The following is an 11,902-nucleotide window of genomic DNA, read 5'->3' on the forward strand; positions in this document are numbered from 1 at the left end:
CCTCCCTCTCCACTCCCACCCTTGTGACCCCTTGATAAATGATAAATTATTATTGTTTTATTATCTTACTCCAAATGCTGTCACCCTTCCCCTGTGGTTTCTGTTGTTTGTCCCCCTGGGAGGGGGTGTGGTTATATGTGGATCATAGTCTCCTCTCCCCACCTTTCCCCTACCCTTCTGGTATCGCTACTCCCGTTCCTGTTCCTGGATTCAGTGTGTCCTGAGCTCTTACCTCTACTCTGTACCTGTGCCCATGCTCTGGTCTAGCCTGTAGTGAAAGGCAGTACTGGGCTCATGATAGTGGGGGGTGAGGAAGCCTCAGGAAACTAGAGTATTGTGTGTTTCATCCGTGCTTTACTGCACCCTGATTGACTCATCCCTTCCCTGTGGCCCCTCTGTGAGGGGATGTCCCATGGACTGACAGTGTGTGGATGCTTTAATTGGATGTCATGTACCTCTAACACATGAAAAGGTAGATGAGAGGTGACCAGGTGAGATAAGAGCTATGCTGGACCTGCTTCAGGCTGATAGTGCAGTAAAAGAAGGAACGGAAGGGATAACTAAGCAACATGGGTCAGGAAATGATGAGTAATTTGGAATAGGAGTGGGGTGAGGGGGCGGAAGCACCTTAGACTGGATTCCTCTCTGTGTCAGACGGGAAGTAGTGCATGCCCAGTGATTGAGTTCATAGAATAAATAGTTCTTTGATTTGGAAATGTTTTCTATACATTTCCCCATGATTTTGTAGATTTTCTCTTAGCTTGTCCAACTGGGACTTTTTCATCACTGAAGATACGCAACACAGTTCTCGGACCTGAGTTTTGTAGCTGATGTCCAGAGGGTGTGGATGAGTCAGCTGGCTCACCCCGGTCACAATGGTTTTGCCACACCTCATAAGCAGAACACTAACCCTCTGCGTTTCAGCTTCCTTATCTACAAAACAGATAGGCTTATATTCTAGTCATGGCGAAATAAAAAGTCATAAAGTAATCCCATAAACATGCCTAGCAAATATGACGACATGTGACTGTACAATCCAGGAGGCGTCAGACAGATGGGTGTTTATGTAGCGTTCCTCTCCTCGTCTGTTGATTTGGAAATGCTCATCAGAGAATGATGGGAGAAAGTGCTTTGGAAAAAACCGTCATTATTAAAAGGACTTGGGTGCATGAGCTCCTAAAAATGGGCCAGTTCTATTATTTTGCTGTGTATTTATCCTAGGCAAAAAGCATTGCATAGTTGTAACAGTAAGGAAAAGCAATATTTTATTTGACATATGCTGTAAAGAGAGGTGGGGTTACTCAGGCACTAAGACTATTTCAAGGCTTATAGTGAAACTCTGTCAGGGTGCCTTTATTTCTAGGCACTAACAGATAGTTAACAATACTTTAAGCTAATGTATTGGAGCTTAAACTCTGAGGACTAGGTTTTCAAAAACTCCAATAAGCCAAACCAAACTCACAGCTTTTTAGTTGATTCTGGACTCACACTGGTCCCCTGTCGATTTTTCAAGGATGTAATTTTTTTCAGGGGGGGGGGGTAGGTAAAAAAAAAAAGAACTCTGTTTTAGAAAATAAACATGCCATAATCCCTAAGACGTGTTTGAACCATAGCAAAGTATGCCTATCCTTGAGAAGAATGGGAATCCCAGAACATTACATTGTGCTCATGCGGAACCTGTACTTAGACTAGAGGCAGCTATGTGAACAGAACAAGTGAAACACTGCATGGTCTAAAATCAAGAAAGGTGTGCATCTGACTGTACATATTCAGTCTGTAAGCCAAGCAAATCATCCGAGAAGGTGAATCATAGGAAGAAGGATGAGGTATCATATCAGGATTGAAGGAAGGCTTGTTAACAACGCATGATGTGGAGATGACACAAACTAGCTTGCTAAAAGTGAGGAGAACTTGAAGTATTTGCTGATGAGGATCAGGGACTGCAGCCTTCAGTATGAATTACAACTCAGTGTAAAGAAGACCCAAATCCTCACAACTGGACCAATGGGTAACATCATGAAAAATGGAGAAAAGATTGCAGTTGGTAAGGATGTCTCCTGCTTGGATCCACAGGGAATGCTCGTGTAAGCAGCAGTCAAGGGGTCAAAATGATGAATTGTGTCGCGTCAATCTGCTGCACAGACCTCTAAGGTGTTGAAAAACAAGCATGCTATTTTGAGGACTAAAGTGCACCTGACCCAAGTCATGGTATTTTCAATTTCCTCATAAATATATGAAAGTTGGACACTGAATAGTAAGGAAGTCTGAAGAAGAATCGATGCATTTGAATTGTGCTGGTGAAGAACATTGAAAAGCATGAACTTCCAAAAGAATAGACCTTTCTTGGAAGAAGTGGCAGGTGGCTAGAGGCAGAAACCACGGTTCGTCCTGCTGTAGGCCAGAGCCTCCCTTGTTCCCGTTACAGGCAGTTGGAAGCCAATAAAGACTAGAGGGCATGCACAAATTCAGGCCTCTGAGACAGGAAGTCAGTACACCAGGGTGAGCCCCAGTCGAGGCCATGTGGGCTTAATTCAGCCAATGGGGTCAACAAGTACTGTTGACCACGCTTCCCAACGGAGGGCCCAGGAAAGCCAGAATCCAAAGCCCATCTCCCTCTTTTCTCCAGCTGCTTCTCAGGCCAGCTGTGCTGCCGTTTTCTGTAGCCTCAGTTCTCCACATGTGGGTGTGAAGTGCCCTCAGGGTGCCTGTGTCCAAACCTGAAACTTCTATCCTGTATAAAACTCACTTGGATCAGAAACGAGGCTTTGGCGTGAATTCTTTGTCGTGCAAAGCCAAGGATGAGGTATTTCCACCCGAGGCACCTAACAGAATGACAGCCAGACTGCTCCTTGGAAGTAAGGATGCCGACGAGGCTTGTTCTTACTAACTTTGGGCATGGTATCAGGAGAGACTGTGGGAAACTGAGAACCGGGAAGAGAGTATATGGGGACAAATTCTCTGTGCTCATATTTAAGGAATCTGGGAGGCCGAGACTCCCATGAGTTGGAGGTAAATCCTAAATCCCAGTCACTTTCCAGACTTTAAAAGGTATTTCTCACAATGTCCCCTGTAATAACCCTAATTGTAAGATGCTGCTTGCAAGCCATGCTTGCTACTATATGCTTGAAGGTTGTCTGCCTGAAGATTGTCTGCTATTGGGAACAATCAAACCTAAGGAAGGCCCAGTCCCTTCTTATAAGGATCATGGATCACTTCCCTGGAGAACTGCTCAGGGACACTTAAGGTCAAACCAGCTCTGAGACGACCAGGATCAAGCCTCTATCTTAACTCTAGCACCCACCCATCTCATTTAATTTGTACCTTCCTGTCACATGTATGCCTCTAGTACAGGGGTCCTCCCCTTTTTAAACTAGGGGCCAGTAGACCCATTGGAGGGACGGACTATAGTTTTAAAAAAACTATGAACAAATTCCTATGCACACCCCACATATCTTATTTTGAAGTAAAAAAACAAATGGGGCAAAAACACCCAGCAGGCCGGATAAATGTCCTTGGTGGGCCGCATGTGGCCTGCGGGCTGTAGTTTGAGGACCCCTGCTAGTACCTCCTGTTTCTGTTACGTGATGCCTCTGGCACATCCCCTTTCCTGTTAGGTATGTGTATGACGTAAACCTATTGGAGAACACGTTAGCTCTCTCTCTTGATCCTGCCACCAGAAGACGTGAGCCCTTGTATGTCTTGTCTGATGTTTCTTTAATTTACCCTTCAATTGCATAACCGGCCCCGTAGGACACATTCGCTGGTGGAGGTTGGTCCCCCACAAGAGACCAGACCCTGGAAAAGGATATCATGCAGAGGGCATCAAAAGAATGGAAGATCCTTGACAAAATGGATTGTTGCTTTGAAAATGATGAGGGCAAAGGATGTACAGATGTGCTTTATACAATGATGTATGTGTATGTATGGATTGTGATAAGAGTTGTATGAGCCCCTAATTAAAAACAAAAACAAACAAACAAACAAAAAAGAAACTCATGTGTATGAGTTGACACAATGGTTGGATGTATGGATTGTGAGTTGTATGAACCCCCAATAAAATGATTAAAAAAATTTTTAAAAATGGATTGTTGCAGTGGGCTCAACCACATAAGCAGAACCATGAGGCTGGTGCAGGACTGGGAGGTGCTTCCTTCTCCGGTACATAGGAACACTGTGAGTTGGAACTGACTCGACAGCACCTATCAACAGCCAATCCAGGGTGACTCTCCATTCTGCCTTAATTGAGTTTGTTCTGACCACCGACCAGCAAATGAACACTTTGCCCTCAGGCAGAGTGTAGTTAAGCATGCGTGACTACCACTCCCCTGGCCAGCCCAGGGAGAGTCAGGGACTTGCCTGGGTATGCCCTTGATGGACCTTGGGGTACTATGGTCAAGTGGTTATGACTTATGCCTCAGAACCACTTCTGTGAATTTTTCTAATCTACAATAGTGTTTATATCCTAATCATAGTTTCCCAACCCTGCTCCTGTATTCCCACCTGCAACTGCCTATAACTGTGATTAGTTGATCTGCCACCAAACAAGATTTTATGGCAAATTTCTTTTGTTTCCATGCTTCCTAATTTAGTCATGTGACTGTGAAGTCTTAGACACCCTATGGCTTCAGGTTATTGGTCTTCCTCATTCGGATAATTTGTCTTTGTCCAGTTTAAGACTTAATAAATTACTTTTGACTTTGGGTTTTCTTTTTCTTTCACAAGCAAACTTAAAACCCACCACCATTGACTCTATATAAGATTTCTGATTATATGAATCTTCACAGGATCAAACAGCCTCATCTTTTCCCTAAGGAGTAGCTGGTTGGTTTGAACGGCCAACCTTGCAGTTGAAGCGGTCCAATGTGTACCTGACATAGCCACCAGAACTCTACAACAATGAACAGATAACGTCACCTAGAATTTACTCACTTCAAATATTCATTTGCTAGGCATTTGTTGAGTGAATATTATGTGCCATGCTCAGTATTAAGCTATGCAAAGATGAAGAACGTCTGTTCAGTTTAGTTGGTGAGGCATTGTATAAATACCAGGACTTATAATTATCTAAAAATGAAAAGAATCATGATGTGAACAACGTCTTATGCAAACACAGAAGAAGAAACACTTAATTTCCCAATGAAATCAGAAGACCCCTATTTGAACAAGATTCTCAAGCAGCTCGTAATCAGAGCAGCTATTGAGGAAAGAGTCAATGACAGTAAAAAAAAAAAAAAAAAAAGAGTCAAGGACAGTAAGGATGTCCCGGACCAGGACCCTGAAAGCCTGTACACGTGTGGTAGGTAGATGAGGGGGAAAGTGTCGGCAAGGATCAGTGCATAAAGGAGTTTGAACGTAGTTTGGATTTTTTCCCCTGAAGGTTCTGAAGACTAAGCTGATAGGATGTCTGTCAAGTGTGCTTTTGGGTTTTTTGAAAGATCATTCTCTCGGCAGTGTGGAAGATAGATTCGAGACTAGCATGAATCAGAGCAGGTGAAGTGGGGACGGGGTCTGAACAGCCTTGCTACATGCAGAATGCACTGGAAAGTGGGTTAGTGCAGGTGCAGTTGGGTTACAACTCAGTGCCTGAACACTTATTCTCACTCACGATCCATTTTGGAGCCCCGGTGGAGTAGTGTTGGGCTTCGATCCAAAGGTCTGAAGTTTGAAATCACCAGCTGCTCTGAGGGAGAAAGGGCCTTCTACTCTTGCAAAGAATTCGTCTCAGAAACGTACGGGGACAGTTCTACCCTGTGCTGGGGGGTTGCTATGAGTTAGCACCCACTAGATGACAGCGAGTTAGAGGTTATGGGTGGAGGCCAACCTACCATTCAGTCACAGCCTAATGATGCCTCCTTGGGGGTATAGCCTATATATGTAAACTCTGGACTCTCTCTCTTGCCCTTACCTTCCTGCTTGATTGCATCCTGTGTCCAATTTGGGGGCAGTGGACCACGTGGCCTGCAGACCCAGGGAGATGTTGGCATCATACCAACCTTGGATCCACATGACCGACTCTGTACCCACTGAACTGCGCTCTCCCTGCTTCCTGCTTTGCCTTTCTGCTTCATTGATTGGCAGCTCCGTGACTCTGAAGGGACCTCCAGCTAACATTCAACCCATGGACTGGTGTTGATCTGAGCCAGGCAGCTTCTTTGATATAAATGTCTCTCTTGATAAAGATTTTTCTCTTATATGTATGTGTTAGGCCAGGTTGACTAGAGAAACAAATCCAGAGACACCCATATATGTGTAAGAAAGAGCTTTATATCACAAAGGACTCGTATATCAAGAAAACATCCGGCCCAGTCCATATGTCCGAATCAAGTTCATAAGTCCCTCTTCAGATTCAGGCAGCCACATGCAATCATACAAAATTCAGGAAAGCCATAGGCTACTGGGTGCAAAGTCTGTGGATCCACTGGCAGTGTAACCATCCCAGTGGTCTCACAGTTCTCAGTGTGGCTCACCAACAGGAAGGGAAGGCAGGGAGAGTGGGGGAGGTTCTCCAGACCCCTCCGATAGAGAAGGTCATGTCCACAAGAAGGCATCATCAGGCTGTGACCTCACTGACAAGCTAACTAGACTCCATGCCCACACTTTAATATCTTCAAGTTGACATGAAATTATGTACCTATCACAGTATATATGAGTACCACTAGCTTTGTTTCTCTAGAAACCCAGCCTAATACAAGGACCATGATTGGGAAACATGCATTATGCTAGATAGTAAATTTAACAGAATTGGTTTGGGTGCTCTCCTACCAAGGCAGTCAGGGCACCCCAATTCCAGTCAGGCATGCCCAGGCAACCCCCTTAGGCTAGGCTGCCCCTCCCTGAACTCCACAGGTGAGTGGGAGTAATTCACATGGATGGTTAATAATCAGAAGGGATTCAGAGGAGGCTGAATCTATGTGGGCACCCAAAATGGATTTAGGGCTTCCACTGTAAACCTTAATACTCTGCAACCTTAGTGCTTAGAAGTTAAGCTCTGCCTTCGAGTTGATTTCAATTCATCGTGAGTCTATAGGACAGAGTAGAACTGCCCCTGGGGATTTCCAAGGCTGTGAATGTTTTATGGGAGCAGAAAGCCTCATATTTCTCCCCAAAGAGTAAACTGGTGGGTTTTAACTTCTGGCCTTGCAGTTAGCAGCCCATGCATAACCCACTACGCCAGGAGGATTCCCTTGACTAGAGATGGGTATGTGGGCTTATTTTAAAAGGATACTACTGGGGAGGTGATTCTGAGGCACATCCTCACCCACCCTCAAGACTACCTTCCAAACACATAAATTGGGTGTGATTTATTAATTGGAGGTAAGGAGATAGATTAAAGAGCTACAAAGGGCACATATGGTTGAGAGACAGATTGAATCTAGAATTTTATGGATTTATGGCCCCCCCCCCAGAATATACACCTTGAAATCCTAACCCCTGTACCTGTAAATATGACCCTATTTGGAAACAAGGGTTCTTTTGTTATGTTAATGAGGGCACACTTGAGTACTGAGGGTCCTAAACTTAATTGAATTATAAAAAGAGCAAGAGAGAGACACACACAATAATAGATGCCCCATAGGAACACACACACACACACACACACCAGTGTCAAGTGCCAAAAGTCAATGCCACTGTGCTTTTCCTTCTTGGAGAACAGCTTGCAAGTTCCACTTGAGCAGTTTTGCCACACCCACAAAAGGAACTACATACACAAGACATCAAGACAAGACAGTGCTACAAGACAGAAAGTGGAGCGGAGATTTATTAAAGTATGCTTCAATCGTGAGGCAGGTTGAGTCATGATTTCAGGAAGGCCTCAAGTCTGACATTGGATTTTATAGGGGTCGGGTGGTACGACCCCATTAGCTAATCTCAGTTCCCGTCCTTTCCCATTGGCCCTTATCTTGCATCTTGATTAGTCCTTATTCAGTGCAATGATTGGTTTTGTAATCTATGAGTTGTGTACCTTGCTGTCATGTGAAGTGGTATTGAGATGAGTCATTCAGACCTCTGTTGGAACGGATCGGATCGTGTGAGTCAGTTAGAGAGGCCATCAGACTTCTTGCTGACTCTGCCAAGCAGATACATTTACTATCCCCGGAGTTGCCGACGATGGCAGACAGCTACGACAATGAGCCGTGATCTCACTTTCTTTGGACATGTCAAGAGAGACCCATCCCTGAAAAGAGACATCACTCATGGTAGAATAGAAGGTCAGCAAAAAAAAAGGAAACCCTCCTGGAGATGGACTGATGCAGTGGCTGCAACAATTGACTTACAGATGACAGCTGTGAGGAAGACGCAAGACCAGTCAGTGTTCCGCGCTGCTGTAGATAGGGCTGGGTGGCAAGGGGCCAGAACCAAGCCAACGACATCTGACAGCAACAATAAAAATAAATATAGACAAAGAAGGATCTCCCTCTAGAGCCAGGCCCTGAATTCAAACTTCCAGTCTCCTAAACCGTTCGTTCAGGCATCTTTTGTTACAACAGCATTCAGCAACCCAGATCGGGGCAGGTGGGAAGAGTCTAAAGGTAACTTGGATGACTGGTGGGAAACGGACCAACTAGGGAAAACGGGTGAAGAGGCCACTCCCAGGGGAAGAGAAGGACTTTGGTTTTGAATATGTGAGTATGATGGGCCCTTACAATTCCAGGTGGAAACACTTTATAAGAAATGGAGTGGGGAGAGGGGAAATGAGCTGATACCAAGTGCTCAAGTAGAAAGAAAAGGTTTTGAAAATGATGATGGCAACATAAGTACAAATGTGCTTGGCACAATGGATGGATGGATGGATGGTGATAAAAGCTGTAAGAGCCCCCAATAAAATGATTTTTAAAAAAAGAAAGAAATTGAAACTGTTCTCACAAAGTGGGGGATTTGAGCAGCCTGTCATAAATAAGGCAACCCTCCTATGTGATGGACACAGGCAGATAAATAATACTTATTGCATACTAGTCCCCAGGAAAAGGAATTCTGGTGGCATAATGGTAACAAACTGAGCTGTTAACTGCAGGTCCACAGTTCGAAACCACCAGTCACTCCTCTGGAGAAAGGATTTTCTACTCCCGTAAAGAGTTACAATCTTGAAAACTCACAGGGGCAATCCTACCCTGTCCTGTAAGGTCACTGTGAGTCGGCATTGACTCTATGGTAATGAATGTGGTCATTTGATTTATTAACCAAGAGTATTGAAAAAAAATCATTGTTGGAGATATTAAAAGTATCCTGGACTGTCTAAAGAACAAAGTATGTCTTGGACGAAGTACAGCCAGAATGCTCCTTAGAGGATGCAGTGAAAACGAGGAAGGCCCTTAACAAGATGGGTTGACTCAGTGGCTGTAACAATGGGCACAAATAAGAGGATCGCTGTGAGGCTGGTGCAGGACGGGACAGTGTTTTGTTCTGTTGTACACGAATCAGAACTCACTCGATGAAACCTAGCAGCAGCAGCAGCAGCAGCAGCAGCAGCAACAGCGGCAGCACAGTTTGTCCTGAACACGCAACCATTCAGAATCTCATCCCAAATGGGAGTCTTGGGACAGTCTTTCTGAGAATTTGCCATAACCATCACTGTTTCTCATGCATTTCTCTCTCTCTCTCTCTCTCTCTCTCTCTGGTGTTTAAGTAATGTGTCCCTCAGTCCAGTCCGCATCTACCAGGCTCATCAGTTAGAGGATACATGGTGTTCCCCTGCATCATCAGTTCTAGAGTTGCTTTTCACATTTTACCACCTCAGAATTGTCTCTTCAATTCCCTAACATACCATAAATACATTCACCAGAGATCAAAATTGCAACCGATATTCTCCTAACGCTTCTGAAGAAATTTCATTTGTGTTGTTCAAAACGTGCATAACCAAATAAGCATCAGTCCAAACGCTTCTACAACATGCAACTATGTGCACTGGATTACATTCTTCAAGTTGTGCCACCAAGCTAACCCTCCTTTCTGAATTCTCCCCCATCACAACCCCAGCTCACGGCCTCCCACATGCCTTTCCTATGCTTTTGTCCATTTGGTCCCCTACAGATAGATCTTTTAGAGTACACAATTGCCCCCCCCCCGAAGAATTCACTTCTGAGGACAACACTGAAGCTACAGCTTAAGGAGAGGGACATGTCTGATCAGAGCACACAGGAGCAAACGAGGGGGAGGGAGGGAAAGTGGAGCACATCCTGGCCCACCAAGCCCTGAGGACAATATTCCTGCTCAGAGCAGCCAGTGTACAGAGAGGACCATAGGGCTGGCCCCACCACGAGACAAGACATCCCTCACTGACCCATAGCGCTATGGGGGAACAACACTGGAGACACCGTGGGGGAATTATTCCCAATCTGACGCAACCCAATGGGATGAAACACTAAGGCCTTGCAACAGAATAGCAAGGGGAGCAAAGCAATGAAGTCAGGGGATACCAAAAATGGACTGTGGGGCCAGGGTATGGCACCCCTTCAGACTCAACCAGAAAATACTCCTAAAGGTCAACAAACAGACCTTGACCTATTTGTAGCAGTGGTTCTCAACTTTCCTAATGCCAAGACCCTTTAATACAGTTCTTCATGTTGTGGTGACCCCCAACCATACAATTATTTCGTTGCTACTTCATGACTGTAATATTGCTACTGCTATTAATTTTAATGTAAATATCTGATATGCAGGATGTATTTTCATTGTTACAAATTGAACATAATTAAAGCATAGTGATTAATCACAAAAACAATATGTAATTATATATTATGAAATATTTATTTCTAATTACAAATAAATGAAATTTTGTCCTGAAGCGTGGTGTAGCACGGGTAGCAGTCTTAATATAACAACAATAAACTACATTGCTACATTTTGCAACAGTATGCATAAAAAGCCAATGTGTGAAGGTTGAGATAGCTTCTCTCTCACCAGATCAGACGTTTTCGGGGCAGTCTTTGCAAGAGCACAATGAAGATCATCTTCCACAACAAGTCTACTTGTGTATTTAGACTTGATAACCAACAAGCTGGAAAACCCTGTTTCACAAAGATTTGTTGTTGGAAATGGAAGAAGAAGGCGCAACACAGTCGCAGACAGAACAGAATTTGACTGCAAACACTTGATCCAGGATTTTGTAACTGGCATTGGAGGGAAATCAGTTCTTGCTGCATGTCTGTTTCTAAGTTCAATGAACTCCTCTTGTGCTGTCTCAGGAACATATTTATCTTTGACTGTGCACGGGCTTCTAGCAAGTGCAAATGGAGTGTCAGGTAGATTTGGGAAGTCCGATGAAATGTCGTCTGCAAGCATGTGCAAGTGTTCTTTCACAGAAATTATTATCATAATCTTTTGTCTGGCTCAATGTCCCCTAAGAAAGCAGATAAGGTAGGCAACATGTAAATTTTATTTCAATCCACTTTTTTTTGGGCCAAGTTGAAATTTCATTTGGAATGATTAGATCTTTTCAGACAAATCAAGGCTTGTTGCATTTGGTCCTTCCAGTGATATATTTAACTCATTCAAGATAGCAAAGATGTCAACCAAGTAAGCTATATTCTGAAGTTCACTTTTGTCACTGAAAAGTGCTTCAAACTGCTGTCTTGCTTTCTGATTAAAAAACTCTATCATTAGGTGCCGAAGGGATCAGGTATCAGGCATCAGAGAACAAAAAATCATATCCATTGTGAATGAGGGGGAGTGCAGAGTAGGGACCCAAAGTCCATCTGCAGGCAACTGGACATACCCTTCAGAAGGGCTTGGGAGAGGAGACGAGACAGGGTGCAGGGTAGCAATGATGAAACATACAACTTTCCTCTAGTTCTTAAATGCTTCCTCCCCTGCCAATATCATGATCCCACGTCTAGCTTACAAATCCGGCTAGACCAGAGGAGACAAGCCAGTCAGGGTGCAGTGTAGCAACGGTGAAACATAC

This window comes from Tenrec ecaudatus, chromosome 3 (genome assembly GCF_050624435.1).
Source record: "Tenrec ecaudatus isolate mTenEca1 chromosome 3, mTenEca1.hap1, whole genome shotgun sequence".
NCBI lineage: Eukaryota > Metazoa > Chordata > Mammalia > Afrosoricida > Tenrecidae > Tenrec > Tenrec ecaudatus.